Source organism: Schistocerca nitens, chromosome 3 (assembly GCF_023898315.1).
Source record: "Schistocerca nitens isolate TAMUIC-IGC-003100 chromosome 3, iqSchNite1.1, whole genome shotgun sequence".
Taxonomy (NCBI): Eukaryota; Metazoa; Arthropoda; class Insecta; order Orthoptera; family Acrididae; genus Schistocerca; species Schistocerca nitens.
This window is the reverse complement of record NC_064616.1, coordinates 650,650,998-650,671,166: the sequence shown is the minus strand read 5'-3', so window position 1 is coordinate 650,671,166 and position 20,169 is coordinate 650,650,998.

Genomic DNA, 20,169 nt, shown 5'->3' with positions numbered 1-20,169 from the left:
CAGTTTCACAGTGTCACCACAGTTATTATGTATTTTAGGTAAAAACTTATGCCTCCAAAAGTATTGAACTTATTGATTTGAAATTTTAGCAGAACAGTTGTTTTATCCATAGAATCTAGTCAAGCACATGGCTTGCTCGGTCCAGTACTCCTCCCCCCCCCCCCCTCCCAAAGACCCAAAAATTGCTCTCAAGTACATTTGAGGTTCATATAATGGCGAAATTATTACCACAACGTAATTTTAGCTGAACAAATGAAAACTAATTGCCCATGGATTCTTTACAAAATTTTGAATGCCAAAAATCTTATTGAAAAAATGAAAATTTATGGAACATTTAACTCTGTTACAGTAATACATTGAATTTTTGTGGATTGGACTTGATAACAATACACTGAAATTATTTACAAAAATTGTGACAAAAAATGTTTTCTACAAAATTCAAATTTTTGATTCTTTTGAACAAAGCAAATGTCCATTTGGTAAAAATTTATTACAAATGAAATTTTTTCAGACTTTTTTAGACCCTTTTTTTTAAAAAAAAAAAGACTTGACTTTCTCATTTTCATTGTAGAAATAAATTTTCATGATGAAAGAACCTACAAAACTACTTCACTGAAACCATATTTATATAAAAGGCACTTTGGTGGGTGCCCTTCATTACAAATTCATTGCCATTCCTGATATTCCCTATGGTGAGCATTCATAAGAAAACTTGTAACATTACATAATCTACACTATTTCAAGCTATAGAGGATCTCTCTCTTTTAAGTAAGTACATTTTTTAGCAAACTTCTCACAAAAAGCGCTAGGGTTGGCATCCTTAAAAATACCTGATATACAGTAGTACGAGAGTGGGAACCATTTCCTATCTTTCTCAAAAAGTTTTTCATTGTGGTGAGTGTCTGTAAAAATTATATAATTTCAGCACCTACTTTTCAATGAAACAGCATGGGGACCTCTCACACTCAATTTCGCTCAAGTAAGTTACTGCTGAAAACATCTCTCTTTACTGTGCAAATTCTTTGCCTCTGATCATAAATCTTTCCAAATTAACTCTCAAGTACCAGAAAACACATTTGACAACTTTAGAAAATCTTTAGCACATTTCATCACACTAACATTTTACATTATCTTATTCTTAAAAACTTTCACATATTTTCCTCTCTCATTCCTCATGCACTATTTAGTATGTTAGTACAGTATTTAGTACTGAAATTTGTTCAAAAATGGTTTGTCAATAACTTATATCTCTTACAAAACACTATACACACAAATAGTGAAGAAAGAACAGACGATAGCGAAAGTTCTGAACGAAGAAGAGGTAGGTTGTCAATATGAAAACAAAAAGGAAATAATATTGCTACCTACACGGGATACTCGTGTTCGTCAAACACCTGACGTCGCAAAGAATATGCGTCCCCAGTGGCCAGTTAGTTACTACTGTCCCCATCATCTTTCTGTATATACTTCTTTAGGTCAATAACATTGTGTAGTCCTAACAGTTTGTATGTCTTACAACACTCTAGCCAAAGGCGTTCACATGAGGCTTGTCCACTATTCTAAAAGGACCCACATATTCATCTGTGAATTTCTTGGTTTCTGCAGACACCTTTTTTCACTTTTCCTTAGTTTTAATGATTAGCAAGTCTCCAGTCTGAAAACTTGTGGGAGGGTCCCTAGCATCGTGTCTTCTTCTTCCCCTTCCCCCCCCCCCTCCCATCCCCCTCCCCCAGGGGGCTCCTTCCAAATATTTGCCTCTGCTATTTTCTTTTTCTGCTCCATAGGTACTTCTGTTAGTTAAGGGAATCCCACTAGTTCGAATAATAAATTATTAGATCTAATACCACACGTCAATTCTACAGGCGCAAATCCAGTGGCTTCATGCTTCACAATATCGAATATAGTTGGCCCGAGCTAACTGTTTCTTACGACAATATGTCCTGCAAAGTCAATTCAGTTCTTTCATTATTCCTTCACACATATTACCATGTGGGAAATACGCAGAAATCTTTATATGTTCAATATTTCTATTTCTCAGACACTCTTCAAACTTCTTAGATACAACTGTGCCCCATTATCTGACATTATTGCCTTTGGTACACTAATGCTCACAAAATACCCTTTTCCAGTTTACTAACCTTTATTCTTTAATTTCCCTTTTTAATGGGGTACAATCTAACATACTTAGTGAATCCATCGACTAGTACAAATACGTACTCACAACCCCCCATTGAAGCAGGCAACAAGCAAGGCAGGATGACCTTCCCTAAATCTAGTCTATTCTGAGGTTCTGCTAGATACATCTGTCCCTGCACTATTCTGTTGTTAGCTCTCACCTTTTGACATTTATCACAGGACTCTAAACGCTTTTAAATTCTTCTCCACATGTTGTTTAAAATTTTCTGATCCCATAATCACCATATTGTTGATGCATATGGTCTGTTACTAAATCGACTTGTTGCTTTGGAAAGCAAAGTTTGCTAGTCCTACCTACCGTTTTTTCTTTGTCTAAACAGCACACCTAGATGCAATCTGTAATATTCTACTAATTTTGGAAAATTTGGATGACTTAGTCTGCTTTTAACTACGAGGGTGAGTCAAATGAAAACCTTAAATATTTTTGTAAATATTATTTATTGTGCAGAAGTGGTACAAAGCTGTATCGCTTTTCAACATAATCTACCCCATGCTCAATGCAAGTCCTCCATCGCTTACAAAGTGCATAAATTCCTTTAGAAAAAAATTCTTTTGGTAGTCCGCACAACCACTCGTGCACCGTGTGGTGTACCTCTTCATCAGAACAGAATTTCATTCCTCCCATTGCGTATTTGAGTAGTCCAAACATGTGGAAATCACTTGGGGCAAGGTCTGGTGAGTCTGGTGGATGAGGAAGACACTCAACATGCAGGTCTGTGATTGTTGTAACTGTTGTATCAGCAATGTGGGGCCTTGCATTGTCATGTTGCAAAAGGACACCTGCTGACAGCAATCCATGTCGCTTTGATTTGATTGCAGGCCGCAGATGTTGATTGCAGGCCGCAGATGATTTTTTAGGAGATCTGTTTACGATGCACTGGTGACAGTGGTGCCTCTAGGCATGTAATGCTCCAAAAATGGCTCTTTTTGTCCCAAAAGAGTGTCAGCATAACCTCCCCTGCTGATGGTTCTGTTCGAAACTTCTTTGGTTTTGGTGATGAGGAATGGCGCCATTCCTTGCTCGCTCTCTTCGTTTCCGGTTGGTGGAATTGAACCCAGGTTTCGTCCCCAGTAATGATTCTTGCAAGGAAGCCATCACCTTCTCATTCAAAGTGCCGAAGAATTTCTTCACAAGCATCAACACGTCGTTATTTCAGGAGTCAGCTGTCATGGCACCCGTCTTGCAGACACTTTGTGAAACTGGAGCACATCATGCACAATGTGGTATGCTGACCCATGACTAATCTGTAAACATGCTGCAGTGTCATTCAGTGTCACTTGGTGGTTTTCCTTCACTATGGCTTCAACTGCTGCAATGTTCTGTGGAGTCACAACTCGTAGTGCCTGACCTGGACGAGGAGCTTCTTCCACTGAAGTCACACCATTTGAGAACTTCCTACTCCATTCGTAGACTTGCTGCTGCGACAAACATGCATCACTGTACTGAACCTTCATTCGTCGATGAATTTCAATAGGTTTCACACCTTCACTACGCAAAAACAGAATAACAGAATGCTGTTCTTCCCTGGTGCAAGTTGCAAGTGGGGCAGCCATGTTTATACTGATACTGTGATGATGATTCTGTAACACTACTTATTATTACATGACCACTGCTGTTAGTAATTATTTGTTCTACATTTGTGAGTCTTGTGTCATGCTCTTGTAGGTTACCACTTACTGCTTTACTACATTCTGACAAGTTAGTTTCTAAATCAGTTATTCTTGCACACACTGCCCCCCCCAAGTAGTCTGCATTTGTCACATTCCTCCTTAATTTTATCAACCAGAATTTTGTGATCCTCATTACACTGTTTTCAGCATGATCTACTTGGGCCTGTACTTTATTCAAGCCAGCACATAACTGTTCACCTAGCTGTTTACTACCTTGAGCAACTTGCTTTATATGGGTAGTTAGCCCACCTTTTACTGTTACAATATCATTCTTACATTCTTGTTTTGAATGGCAAATTTGTCCTTTCAAACTTTCATTAAGCTGTGATATCTCATTTTTTACAGAATCACTTAAGCCTGAAATTCTGTGATCCATTTCTCCATGAATTTCCTCGTTAAAATTTTTCAATTTATATTCAGACTGTTCTGACTGTTTTATAAACTCCAGATCAATTTGAAAAACTAATCCACTTATTTTACTATCCATATCACACCCAAGTTCAATTATTTTTGTATTGTATTACTTATATCAGTACCCAGTCCACTTACACACATCAAAAAAGTATTACATCACCTTGATTCCGAGAGTTTTGGAACCTGTACAGAAAATTGGAAGAGAGATCAACATAAACATCATTTCCGCCCATTTTATTGCTCATGGAATCCACACATTACATGTTGTACCACCATACAGTGAGGCTTTCAGAGGTAGTGGTCCAGACTGCTACACACCAGTACCTCTAATACCCAGTAGCAAGGCCTCTTGCATTGATCCGTGTCTGTGTTTGTCGTGGCATACTTTACACAAGCTCATCAAGGCACTGTTGGGCCAGATTGGCATAGATCATTCAGAATGGTTGGTGGGTCACATCATTCATAAACAGCCCATTTCAACCCATCCCAGACATGTTCGATAGGGTTCATGTCTGGAGAACATGCTGGCAACCCTAGTCAAGCAATGTCATTATCCTGAAGAAAGGAAGTTATTCACAAAATGGGGGTGCGAATTGTCATCCATGAAGATGAATGCCTTACCAATATGCTGCCGATATGGTTGCACTATCGGTCGGAGGATGGCATTCACACATCATACAGCTGTTACGGCACCTTCTGTGACCACCAGTTGCGTAGGTCAGCCCCACATAATGCCACCCCAAAACATCAGGGAACCTCCACCTTGCTGCACTCCCTGGACAGTGTCTCTAAGACGTTCAGCTTGACTGGGATGCCTCCAAACACGTCTCCGACGATTGTCTGGTTGAAGGCATATGCGACACTCATCGCCGAAGAGAATGTGATGCCAATCCTGAGTGGTCTATTCGGCGTGTTGTTGGGCCCATCTGTACACGCTGCATGGTGTCGTGGTTGCAAAAATGGACCTTGCCATGGATGTCGGGAGTGAAGCTGCGCATCATGCAGCCTACTGCGCACAGTTTGAGTTGTAACACGACATCCTGTGGGTTCACAAAAAGCATATTCAGCATGGTTGTATTGCTATCAGGGTTCTTCCGAGCCATAACCCGTAGGTAGCGGTCATCCATTGCAGTAGTAGCCCTTGGGCGACCTGAGCGAGGCATGTCATGGACAGTTCCTGCCTCTCCCCCATGTCCGAACAACATCGCTTTGGTTCACTCCGAGACGCCTGGACACTTACCTTGTTGAGAGCCCTTCCTGACACAAAGTAACAATGCGGGTGCCATCAAACCGCCGTATTGACCGTCTAGGCATGGTTGAACTGCTGACAACATGAACCCTGTACCTCCTTCCTGGTGGAATGACTGTAACTGATTGGCTGTTGGACCCCCTCCATCTAATAGGTGCTGCTCATGGATGGTTGTTTACATCTTTGGGCGGGTTTAGTGACATCTCTGAACAGTCAAAGGGACTGTGTCTGTGATACAATATCCACAGTCAACATCTATCTTCAGGAGTTCTGAGAACTAGGGTGATGCAAAACTTTTTTTGATGCGTGTATTTTAATATCCATTTATTTCAGATCTTACTTCATTCATAATACTACTGCTAAAACCAATCACCCGTTTCATAATGTTTTGGAACATGGTTGCAATGCTAACTTTCTGCTCACCAGCCTCCAATGCTGGCTCTATTGTTGCTTCAGTAACAAAAATGGTACTAATTTTAACATTAGGGCCAGGTGTCTGTTCCCTACTTCTTTCTTGAATAAGAATACATATATTTTTTGTCATCAGCTTCATAATCTGACTCCCTTCTTATTTTCTTCACAAGACCTGGTGCCAACTTAACATTAGCTTCCACCATGACTTGCTCATTGATTCACCCATAAGTATCTGAGACTGAATTTGGATAACCACTGTCATTAATTTGAGACACATCAAAACTAATATTTCCTCTCATACTATCATCTGCAAGTGTGGAATCATGAAAATCTACACTCTCCTTCGTTTCACTTATTACAGGCTTATCACTTTTCTCCATGTTGACAATTTTCTTTCCACACACACACGCGCGCACACACACACACACACACACACACACACACACACACACAAACAGAGTCTGTCTGTCAAATGCTGCCAGCTCCTGTCCAGTTACTGGAACCCCACAGCACTGTCCATGGCTGCAACTGCTTCTACTGCCAGTCTGCTGTGGCTTGCTGCTCCAAGCTGTTTCTGTTCACCTCGAAGATGATGGATTCACACTCTCCCATCAGCATGATGAAGAAGGTACCGGGATTCATGCAACACTCTGGCACTGTGTCAACATCCAGTGCTGATGGTCACCTCCCCATTTCAGTCATAGTTGCCGGTGTCATGGTGTTACATTGGCATCTGCATGGGTCGTTGGATACGGGAGCCCACCGTTAGGATTGTTTAGTGCAGTGTGTGTTTAGACAATTGCACTCTGTCCTGTTAGCCAACGAGATAGCTGATTATGATTTCAGTAGGCAAGAGAGCATTAAAATTGGAGTGTGGATCAAAGGAAACATGTTACTTGGTTGCATGAATCATGTTTCTTGCTACAACATGTTGGTGGTTGTGGCCAGTCATCAAAGCAAACAACTGCTTGAAATGTGCACTCTGCTATGCACAGAGGACAGTAGTGGCAGTATTATGCTAAGAGAGACAACCACCCGGGCATACATGGGACCAATGGTAGTAATCAAAGTCACAGTGATAGCTATGGAGTGTGTGAACATTACGACAGACCACCTGCATTTCTTCACATTTGATGTTTGATCAACACTTAACTTTTACGGAGATGCTTCTGAACTCAAATTGGAGTCCCTACTGGGAAGATAATGCTCATTTTTGCGAGGCACTATTGTAGAAAATTAGAGAAACAGCATTTGAGGCCAAATGCAGGATGATTCTACTGCTGCCAAACTACAATTTGCGTAAGGACCACAAAGATAACATGATAGAAATTAGGGCTTGTGCAGAGGCTTTTAGACAGTCAGTTTTCCTTCACTATATTTGCGAGTGTAACAGGGAAGGACATGACTAGTAGTGGTCTGTGGTACCCTCCATCATGTGCTGTTAGGTGGCATGCAGAATACGTATGTAGATGTAGATGTCTTCCCCAAAACTGACAGTGTCTTTTAACAGGATAGCTGTCCGTGTCACAAGGCCAGATTGTTGCTACAATGGCTTGAAGGGCATGATAGTGAACTCACACTGATGCCTTGGGCACCAAATTTGCTTGATCTTAACCCAATAGTACACATCTAGGATTCTCCATGCTCACAAACCACTAGCCCATAATTTGTAGGAAATGCGTGACCTATGCATGAATATCCAGTGCCAACATATCTCCAGAAAATTACCAAGGATTGTTGAATCAATGCCTTGCAGAGTCGCTGCCATATTGTGTTACAAAGGTAAACCAACATGCTATTATGCAATTGGTGAAATGTTTTGGATAGTCAAAGTATGATTTGTGACAATTGTCCTATACCCATAAATAAATCACGGTTGCAGATAAATGGGAGAAACCAGTTAATAATAGTAAACTTTGTAATGCAGTAATAAAACATCCTCTTACCATTAATAATGCAATGCCAGAAAAAAATACACTTAAGATTTATTGTTGCAACAGTCCATATGGAGTACATGAAATGATTATATTTACATATCAATAACACATGCGGTTCTGAGGTAGTAGGTATTTACCCATGCTGAAACACCCGCATTAATAGGTGATGTAGTATCCACAGGTGGCAATGCAGACGTTGTCTGGCATCCAGTTGATCATACAAATGGTAAATACAGTCGTGGGATACATTATGCCATACCTCTTGACCTGTTCACACAGTTCTGTAAGAGTTGTTCGTTGACGAGTTGCACGTGTCACTTCTTGTCCCATCGTATCCCACATGTGTCTGATTGGAGATAAGTCCGGAGATCAGGCTGGCCAGGGAAGTTGCTGCGCATCTAGCAGAGCATGTGGAGTTTCACTGGTAATGTGTGGGCAAACATTATACTGTTGGAACAACACATCAACTTCCTCTTGCAAGAATGGCAAAAGAACAGATCAAACAACATTCTGGATGTACCAAGCAGTGGTTAGTGTCCCCTCCACAAACACCAAAGTTGACTGAGAGTTGTAGCTTCTTGCACCCCATAAGGCCTGGGGTGGGACCAGAGTGTCATGGATGAATGCACTCTACAATACAGCACTCACCAGGTCTACACTGTATGCACACATGACCATCACTCGCACGCAGGCAGAATCTGGTTTCATCATTGACAATCTTCCGAGTGACCCTCTGACAGCATCAGTTGTTGTGCACATTGATGATATGATGTAAGAGGAAGATGGACTAGGGGTGTGCATGCCTGTAGTCCCACTGCTAATAAATGGTTTGCAACAGTTCGAGTTGATGTGTCTGGGCTCACAAGTCCTCTTATCTGTGTTGTGGTAGCAGTACCACCTGACACAGCTGCCTTAACAGTACGATGATCGTGGCAGGTGTCTGTGCAGCACGATCATCCTGAACTTCACCTACTAGTGTGAGAATTTCACGTGACCACCAATACCCACCTCATTGCATAACTGGTGCAGCATGTCCAACTTGGGTGGCAATTCTCTGAAAGGACCTTCCCACCACTCCCTTGCACCCTTTCAAACTTGCTCAGTTGTCTGCAGGAAGCACAAGTGTTTCTCCATGGCATGGTTGTCTGCCTGCTTCACACGTTTGCTCCACACTGAGCCTTCTGGCTGTGAGCATTCCGTATTAAAGGAGATTGATAGGGAAGTCATCACTCAGGCTCTTGGATTGATAGGGAAGTCATCTCTCAGGCACCTCTTCCTCTGATCGTAGAGTCGTAAAATTTTACCTCTCCCGCTTTTGATCGATCAGCTGTCAAGGCAATCCATTTCTAGATGAAAACGCTCTTCAAACTACACTGGTTTAATAACATCGTTAGGACCAGTAGGTTTCCACAGGCGTAGAATTTGTAAATTGCTTTAGAATTGTCAGATGGTTTTAGATATTGTGAAAGAATACACTGTCGCTGATTAATTTCTCTTTGATGATTACTGACGTGTTCAATAAACTAATAGAAAACGCAATTTAAATATTCACTGTACTAATAGAAATCAAATTCAACTTACTACAGAAACATCACGATGAAAGTCTATTTTAATAAGCCATCAAGTGTCTGTAAGACGATTGTGCCTATTTGGACACGAATTAGTGGTATATTACCAACTTGTGACTTCAAAGAGGTCTGTATTTACTTCATGTAAATAGTACTCAAGTATTAAATGTGTGGCAGTTCATAGATAAAATTATGAATTCACAACAACAAAAAATATGTCGGCAGAAAACAAAAATGGCATTATGAATTTTGCAGTACCATACCGTTTTTGCTCTGACATTAACAGGGGAACCTCCCCATCGCACCCCCCTCAGATTTAGTTATAGATTGGCACAGTGGATAGGCCTTGAAAAACTGAACACAGATCAATCGAGAAAACAGGAAGAAGTTGTGTGAGACGATGAAAAAAATAAGCAAAATATAAAAACTGAGTAGTCCATGCGCAAGATAGGCAACATCAAGGACAGTGTGAGCTCAGGAGCGCCGTGGTCCCGTGGTTAGCGTAAGCAGCTGCGAAATGGGAGGTCCTTTATTCAAGTCTTCCCTCGCGTGAAAAAGTTAAATTTTTTATTTTCAGACAATTATTATCTGTCCGTCCGTCCGATGCGAGGTAACTGTGCCGTAGTATGGGGACGCTAAACCTAAACACTTCTTTGGGAGTGATTATCACATCCACACGAAAACCTAAATCGGGCAAGGTAGAAGAATCTTTTTACCCATTCGCCAAGTGTACAAGTTACGTGGGTAGACAATATACACTCCTGGAAATTGAAATAAGAACACCGTGAATTCTTTGTCCCAGGGAGGGGAAACTTTATTGACACATTCCTGGGGTCAGATACATCACGTGATCACACTGACAGAACCACAGGCACATAGACACAGGCAACAGAGCATGCACAATGTCGGCACTAGTACAGTGTATATCCACCTTTCGCAGCAATGCAGGCTGCTATTCTCCCATGGAGACGATCGTAGAGATGCTGGATGTAGTCCTGTGGAACGGCTTGCCATGCCATTTCCACCTGGCGCCTCAGTTGGACCAGCGTTCGTGCTGGACATGCAGACCGCGTGAGACGACGCTTCATCCAGTCCCAAACATGCTCAATGGGGGACAGATCCGGAGATCTTGCTGGCCAGGGTAGTTGACTTACACCTTCTAGAGCACGTTGGGTGGCACGGGATACATGCGGACGTGCATTGTCCTGTTGGAACAGCAAGTTCCCTTGCCGGTCTAGGAATGGTAGAACGATGGGTTCGATGACGGTTTGGATGTACCGTGCACTATTCAGTGTCCCCTCGACGATCACCAGTGGTGTACGGCCAGTGTAGGAGATCGCTCCCCACACCATGATGCCGGGTGTTGGCCCTGTGTGCCTCGGTCGTATGCAGTCCTGATTGTGGCGCTCACCTGCACGGCGCCAAACACGCATACGACCATCATTGGCACCAAGGCAGAAGCGACTCTCATCGCTGAAGACGACACGTCTCCATTCGTCCCTCCATTCACGCCTGTCGCGACACCACTGGAGGCGGGCTGCACGATGTTGGGGCGTGAGCGGAAGACGGCCTAACGGTGTGTGGGACCGTAGCCCAGCTTCATGGAGACGGTTGCGAGTGGTCCTCGCCGATACCCCAGGAGCAACAGTGTCCCTAATTTGCTGGGAAGTGGCGGTGCGGTCCCCTACGGCACTGCGTAGGATCCTACGGTCTTGGCGTGCATCCGTGCGTCGCTGCGGTCCGGTCCCAGGTCGAGGGGCACGTGCACCTTCCGCCGACCACTGGCGACAACATCGATGTACTGTGGAGACCTCACGCCCCCCGTGTTGAGCAATTCGGCGGTACGTCCACCCGGCGTCCCGCATGCCCACTATACGCCCTCGCTCAAAGTCCGTCAACTGCACATACGGTTCACGTCCACGCTGTCGCGGCATGCTACCAGTGTTAAAGACTGCGATGGAGCTCCGTATGCCACGGCAAACTGGCTGACACTGACGGCGGCGGTGCACAAATGCTGCGCAGCTAGCGCCATTCGACGGCCAACACCGCGGTTCCTGGTGTGTCCGCTGAGCCGTGCGTGTGATCATTGCTTGTACAGCCCTCTCGCAGTGTCCGGAGCAAGTATGGTGGGTCTGACACACCGGTGTCAATGTGTTCTTTTTTCCATTTCCAGGAGTGTATTTATAAACAGTACCTTAATTTTGAACATTAAAATGAAGTGCAAATGCGTGGTATTCCCCACCCCTGAGGGTAATGGCACGCAAAGTACTGGGTAATAACACGCAAAACAAACAAACCACAAAAATGTACAATACTTGCTATTTTTATTTGCTTATTAGTTACTACAAATAGTAAACAGTATATTTAAGAACGAAATAATGTAATTCTACAAACATCTCTTATAATTTTCGTTTTTTACATTTTTATTGATGTGAAAAGAGTTCATTTTCTCATATAGCAATGATCGCACTTGTAACCTTTTGGAGTGTTCCAGCCACTACATTCTTCATGACTCCATCTGCTACAAGAAATACATCGATACCATAGTCCTCCATCGTTCCCAAACTCTCCACAAACTAAACAGACATCTTCTGAAATCGCCAATGGATCAATATCGTCCGTTTCATCGTCATCACAAATGTTCTGCAAGTCCAGATTTAGGTCACCCACCCTGCTACTTTTACTTTCTTGGTGGTGTTTCTTCTTATATAATGTCTGTTTTTTCTTCGAGACTTTTGTATGTTGCAGATTTCTGCTCTTATCTGCTTTATCCATGATATTTCTTTTCTTGTTTCCTTCAGCTTTCTTTTTCATGGCTTCTTTTTGTTTCTTTATTGATAACTCTGTTAGCAGTTTATTCTTCTCTGGAGTTGCTGTAAGGATCACTGACTTTCCCTTAGGCTTTCCATTGGCTTGTTTCGTCTTAGGAAGAAGTTGTTTTTGTTTAGGAACAGGAGATATGTCAAATACACTAACGTGCTTAACACAAGCCCTCTTAGTTGATGTTGTGACCTCTTCTAGGCCTACTAGAAGTGGAACATCTTCTGCTGGAGATCCAGGAATCTGTTCTTGACTGCTTTTGGGGATATGTGGCTCGTTTGTAGATGCAACCACTTCATTTCCATTTGTTGCATTCGGAACCTCTTCATCTTCAAGGAAAACATCTCTGAAGATCTCACATTGTTGTAAGTCGTCATGCTGAAATTTGTTTGGATTGAAAGAGCAAATCCCACCTGCCTTAAACCCTGATGCCCTTCGTCCGTGGTAGCGACCTTAATAAATGCCTTATTAAAAAGTTCTACTAACTCATATGGTGTAATTTTTTGATACACCTGTGACTTCATATACATGTCACATTCACGATTGAAGGCTGATTTCAAAGAAGAAAAGAATGTAACATCTAGTGGTTGAAGCTTGTGAGAAGTTTGTGGAGGTATGGTTACCATGACAATAGAATGTTTTTTTACAAAATTCAAAAATTTCAAGTGAAATGTGGCTGCTGTGATTATCTAAAATCAGCAGCACTGGGTAATCAATAGTTGATTTTACATTGTTCTGAAAATGTTGGATCCATTTGAAAAATAATGACTCATTGGACCAGCCATTGACGGAACAACCACTTGGTCCACCTTTACTTAAGAGATTTGAGATCATCTTCCTGGGGAAGATAAACATAGGGGGGGGGGGGGGGGTGTAGGTACCAGCAACACTGAAACAACATATCACAGTCACGTTTCTCCCCCTTTCCCAAGACGTGGCCCCACCTATTTGTTTAACACCTTTAGGAGCCAAAATTCTCTCGGACTTTTGTACAGTATTTATGCCCCTTTCATCGACGTTGAACACTCGCCCCTCTTTAAATTTATATTTTTCAAAGACATGTTCTAAGTTTTTAAAATATGCATTAACCTCTTCTTCATTAAATGTCTGTATTCTGTTAATGCTAGTTGCTTCAGGTTTTCTCATGCTAATACTTGGGTTTCTTTTTAAAAATAGAGCTAGCCAATGCTTTCCAGCTAACCTACATGACTTATCAAAATTGTTTGCAATGTTGCTAGCCTCTGCATACTCAAATGCAATCTTTCGCAGCTGGATGCATGTAATGCCATAGAACAGCTTGGACATTGTAATAACATGATCCCTAATCTCATTTTCCTGTTCTGTCGAAAATGTTGGGTTTCTTCCAAGTTTTGGACCCTCGGTATTTTTAACGTTCATTCTCGTTCGCAGAGTAGCTTCATGAATCCTGAAAGCTCTTGATACTTCTCTTATTTTTCTTCCAGATTTGATGGCATCAAGGGCCTTACAAAGTTCCTCTTGCATCCATTTTGCTTTCTGGGTTTTTCTTTTATAATATCTACCCATCTGAAATTAAAAAAAAAAAAACCTCGTTAGTATCGAAAATATAACCTGCAAGGGGGAATACCACGCACTTCAACAGCTGCGTGGCATTACCCCACTGAAAGTTCGATGACTAACCTAGGCATAACTCGGCACCTAATTCAATTAGCGGGACAAATCTACAATTAAATTAAAGGTTTCATCTAAGGTTAGTAGTTGATATGCAAGAATTACATTAAAGGAACTTATAGTAGCACTTACCTTGCAAAATACAGCTGACCAAAATTACATGAGACACGCCGAAAATAAAACAATACTTCACTGCTCCAACAATGCCACTGGAAAATGGCTGGCGTAAGCTGCGTAGTAGTTGTTACTCCTGCCGGCACGGTGTAGCACCAACTGGGAACAGCTAGCGCCATTCAAACTGCGAAAATCAGCCTGCGTGGGATTACCCACATGCGTGTAATTCCCCCACCTTCCCCTATTCCTGCCGAGTACAATGTTGCTTTTGATATCAACGACCTTCCCCGAGTCCTCGCTGACTCGTAGCGATGACACCAGCTCCGGGCCGCAGGTCTTGTTAGCGCAGCGCCACCTGCTGTGACGTAGTGGAGGAATGCCCTTACTTCGGCCGCGCGTGGCTGGCGGCGCCCGGCTGGCCGGCCGGCTCGGCTGTGGACAGCAAGCTGCTGTGCGTGGAGACTCTGGGTTGGAGTCCCGACGCTGTTGGCACGAGAGGCGTTCTCGTAGTGCACAGTGTACTCTGTCCAACCCCTTCTTCTTCCCTGCTCCTCCTGGTGGCTCGTCCGCGGTGGACAGGCGGAACGGGCTGCAGTACCCCAGCGTCGTCGGCTCACCCGGTTGTGACGGCGGATGCACAGGGCCTAGGCCCCGCACGATCTCGACGACGGCTCACTGATGTGGTCAGCATAGGTGGCGAGCGAGTCTGCCGCGATGTCTGCTAATCCTGGGTTGATGATTGACAGCGGCAGCAGAGAGGACCAGAGCTGGTACTGTCCCATCACGTCTGCTGCTGGATGGGCCGCCCTTACTGCAACATCTCCTTAATAAAGATTAACATGTCGATCACCGAGCTGAGCGCTATGCAGCGACCCAATACACATCTAACTGCAAGTCTAACTGCGAGTGCCCTGTTGCTATCAAAGCTGGCGTATTTAAAGGAAGCACGAGCGACGTCCTGACGTCATGCTCGTTTGTAATGAACGCAGTCGTTCCACTTATACTGCTGATTCATCTGTCGTACTCGCCCCTTAGGTGTTCTTGCGACAGAGGTACGTGTTGTTACGGCAGACTTACGCGAAGTTGTGAAACGCAATACAGCTGACGCTGTACCTCTGTCTTGCACTCTACGAAAGTCTCCGTCTAACACAAACCCGCGTGCTAAGCAATTCTCTCTCGCCTGCTGTGTGTAACCAGGCCATTGTCCCTGCGTGACGACACATTCCGATATATGTGCAATCCTCCTGCCTCTGGATCTCGGCATAGGCAACGAAACTTTGACAATATTCCACGTTTCCAACTCTTTACTATTCTGCGACACTACAGTATAACATGTGAAGAACTTTCTCATGCCGTCGGCAGTGGAGTGAGAGTCATGGCTCGCACATGCCCTTGGAGTGTCTGCGTTCTGCAAATAGGTCTTTGTTCCCTTCCAGTCGCATCTGGAACAGTGCCTAGGTGAACACGTATTTCGAGAGGAATTTCTCAAGTACCAAGTATGCAAGGGATGTCGCTGCTTCATGTTTGTGGGACCCAAGCGGGCAGCTGCACGTCACTTCACGTGGGGTGCCAGTGCATCCCAACTTCTGGGAACGTGTGCAGTATCTTCCTGTGCGACCCAGTGGACAGGGGGCGGCGGACAGTGCCTGGGTATGTTGTTACTTTGTGAGCAGATGTGTAGGCTCTGCTATGCATTATTTGGACAGTTTACGAGTTGATTTCGTGTCCGCACATCAGTGTACTGCAATATTTAGGAGGAGTTTGCATGTCTGTACTGAAATTATTTCGGTAATTTAGGAGTTGTTTGCATGTCTCCAGAGCATTATTTAGGAGTAGTTTATAAGTCTGTGGGCTCTGCGGCATGACCCCAAGCATGTCAGAGCGTGTTTTGTATCACTGTGATAAATATACTATCTCAAATCCATCACTAAATAAATTGCTCCAAAATAAATAAAGTACACTCCTTCTTCTCTCCAGCAGCTCAGTGCAGGCTGAGTAATTTTCCCTTTCAGACAGTCATCTTTGGTTGGTTGGTTATGCCACGGAATGGACGACAGCGTCCTCTGCTGGTGGTACTGTGTTCTAGGTCAGTTGGATCTGGACCTCATGGTGAACACACTGGATGGCGGTAGTGCCTCAAATTGTTTAAATAGAGACTGGTGCATAGCTCAAATGGCTCCGAGCACTGTGGGACTTAACTGCTGTGGTCATCAGTCCCCTAGAACTCAGAACTACTTAAACCTAACTAACCTAAGAACATCACACACATCCATGCCCGAGGCAGGATTCGAACCTGCGACCGTAGCGGTCACGCGGTTCCAGACTGAAGCACCTAGAACTGCACGGCGACACCGGCTGGCCAACTGGTGCATGATTTCGACAGTTGACCATTAGCAAGCATGTTTGAAGAGTCTTTTAGACGGATTATTATTTTAACGATTTACGAGTGGTTTGACTCTCTGGACATAAATGTATTGCATTATTTACTAGTGGTTTGGAGGTCTGTAGGCTGTGTGGCGTGTCCCCAAGCATGTCAGAGCGTGTGTTCTGTATCACTGTGATAAATATACTATCTTTCAATGTCCGTCCCTAAATAAATTGTTCCAAAATAAATGAAGTACACTCCTTCCTCTCTCCAGCAGCCGAGGACAGGCTGAGTTATTTTCCCGCCAATCCCTAGGAAGAGGTGGTGGGCGGACGACTTAGGTTAGTGGAAGTAGCCCAATTGACCTTTCTTCCCGCCAAAGTGGGCCATCTTGAATGATGTCATGCACTGTTGCCAAGTCTACAGGCCGCCATCTTCGATGACATCATCGCCCCATCTTGGATACATCTGGCAACAATGGAGAGTGGGGTGACGCCCATCTTGTTCTACTACTGATGCCAACTGAGGAATTAATTGGCGCATGTGTCGTTCAACAGACAGCAGTCGTCACTCTCACTGGAATAAATGGCTGTGTGTGTGTGTGTATGTGTTTTCGTGTTCATGCACAACCTGAATCAATGCTATTAACATTAGTGAAAGAAAGAACAATAAATATTGCATCAAATATAACTGTAAAGTATTTTAATGAAGTGGCTGGTTAGTTACTACAAAATGAATCTTTACCCAACCCATGTCCTGCATATTACGTTAAGTAAGATGTATTAACACCATAATATCGTTAGGAGAGACAGTGCGCTCATGTTGTAGCGGCTCACGACAAGTGCAGCAATTAGCAGTGCCCAATGCTGCTGCAATTTGTTTATGTTGGCTGAGCGTGGACAGTGCAGCAGACGCTTTGCGATAAACAGAAAGAAATCACCTTAACTCTGACTGCAGTGAGCAGATAAAACATGGTTCAAATGGATCTGAGCACTATGGGACTTAACATCTGAGGTCATCAGTCCCCTCAAACTTAGAACCGCTTAAAACTAACTAACCCAAGGACATCATACACATCAATGCCTGAGGCAGGATTCGAACCTGCGACCATAGCGGTCGCATGGTTCCAGACTGAAGCGCCTACAACTGCTCGGCCACGCTTGCCGGCAGTGAGCGAATATCACTGCCTACATGTTCTAATAGTAACCAACGTGAAACTCTACTCACAGGTGCCATGGAGCAATTAGAACGGGTATCATGTCATTAGTCATCAGTGATGAAATGTCCACTCTATTTGAATCCAAAGAAAATAGGAATCTTCACACAAAGTAATGTGAGGTAATATCAAAATTTATCCGACACACGAAAATTAACTGCAAGAGCTTCCATGCACCCAGTAGTAGCACACAAGTAGTATGAAGTGAAAATATAAACAGTAGGGTTCTGATGCATGACACCAGATTCTTGTCGTAGGCTATATCGGAAACGCAAAAAGCAGAGAGCTCTCCATTCTTTTGTCCAACAGTCTGTTTCCTTTCATGCATTTCTACCACTCGCAGATTCTTATTTAAGGACTTGTGGGCATCAAGTTCTTCAGCAGAATGAGCCATATGTTATTGTGCTAATCACAGTACGGAAAAAAAAATGCAACAAGGACGAGTTCCCCTAGAGCAGCGAAGATATTTGCACATGTCTGTATTCAGAAATGATTGCCAGCTGCCAAAACACTTTACAGAATTCATGTGGTGGGCAACACAACTGTGAGTGTACTTCAGACTTCACTCAGTAAATTGTCAGGAGACGGACGGAAACGTCAAATTAACGTCGCTTTCCTAGTCATATTCAATCCAAAATGAGGTGTTATTCTACATCTACATGACTACTCTGCAATTCACATTTAAGTGCTTGGCAGAGGGTTCATCGAACCACAATCATACTATCTCTCTACCATTCCACTCCCGAACAGCGCGCGGGAAAAACGAACACCTAAAACTTTCTGATCGAGCTCTGATTTCTCTTATTTTATTTTGATGATCATTCCTACCTATGTAGGTTGGGCTCAACAAAATATTTTCGCATTCGGAAGAGAAAGTTGGTGACTGAAATTTTGTAAATAGATCTCGCCGCGACGAAAAACGTCTTTGCTTTAATGACTTCCATCCCAATTCGCGTATCATATCTGCCACACTCTCTCCCCTATTACGTGACAATACGAGCTGCCCTTTTTTTGCACCCTTTCGATGTCCTCCGTCAATCCCACCTGGTAAGGATCCCACACCGCGCAGCAATATTCTAACATAGGACGAACGAGTGTAGTGTAAGCTGTCTCTTTAGTGGACTTGTTGCATCTTCTAAGTGTCCTGCCAATGAAACGCAACCTTTGGCTCGCCTTTCCCACAATATTATCTATGTGGTCTTTCCAACTGAAGTTGTTCGTAATTTTTACACCCAGGTACTTAGTTGAATTGACAGCCTTGAGAATTGTACTATTTATCGAGTAATCGAATTCCAACGGATTTCTTTTGGAACTCATGCGGATCACCTCACACTTTTCGTGATTTAGCGTCAACTGCCACCTGCCACACCATACAGCAATCTTCTCTAAATCGCTTTGCAACTGATACTGGTCTTCGGATGACCTTACTAGACGGTAAATTACAGCATCATCTGCGAACAACCTAAGAGAACTGCTCAGATTGTCACCCAGGTCATTTATATAGATCAGGAACAGCACAGGTCCCAGGACGCTTCCCTGGGAACACCTGATATCACTTCAGTTTTACTCGATGATTTGCCGTCTATTACTACGAACTGCGACCTTCCTGACAGGAAATCACGAATCCAGTCGCACAACTGAGACGATACCCCATAGGCCCGCAGCTTGATTAGAAGTCGCTTGTGAGGAACGGTGTCAAAAGCTTTCCGGAAATCTAGAAATACGGAATCAACTTGAGATCCCCCGTCGATAGCGGCCATTACTTCGTGCGAATAAAGAGCTAGCTGCGTTGCAAAAGAACGATGTTTTCTGAAACCATGCTGATTACGTATCAATAGATCGTTCCCTTCGAGGTGATTCATAATGTTTGAATACAGTATATGCTCCAAACCCCTACTGCAAACCGACGTCAATGATCTAGGTCTGTAGTTCGATGGATTACTCCTACTACCCTTCTTAAACACTGGTGCGACCTGCGCGATTTTCCAATCTGTAGGTACAGATCTATCGGTGAGCGAGCGGTTGTATATGACTGCTAAGTAGGGAGCTATTGTATCAGCGTAATCTGAAAGGAACCTAATCGGTATACAATCTGGACCTGAAGACTTGCCCGTATCAAGCGATTTGAGTTGCTTCGCAACCCCTAAAGTATCTACTTCTAAGAAACTCGTGCTAGCAGCTGTTCGTGTTTCAAATTCTGGAATATTCCATTCGTCTTCCCTGGTGAAGGAATTTCGGAAAACTGCGTTCAATAACTCCGCTTTAGCGGCACAGTCGTCGGTAACAGTACCATCGGCACTGAGTGTTCTAGCAATTACACTTTGATAATTCCCATGTGAGTATTCCGATAGCCAAAAGAACCCGTTATTGTGAAACCATCAGGAACTACATTAATATCAGACTGCAAGAATTCGAGACAATACGTGGACTCTTCCCTTCGCTAGGTAACCTCTTACTGTAAATTAGGATTCTTTCTGTTCTAGGCGTAATGCAAATGGAACTTCACATTCACGAGGCACTTTCCACTATTCTTGACAAACATCAGCAACTTGTAA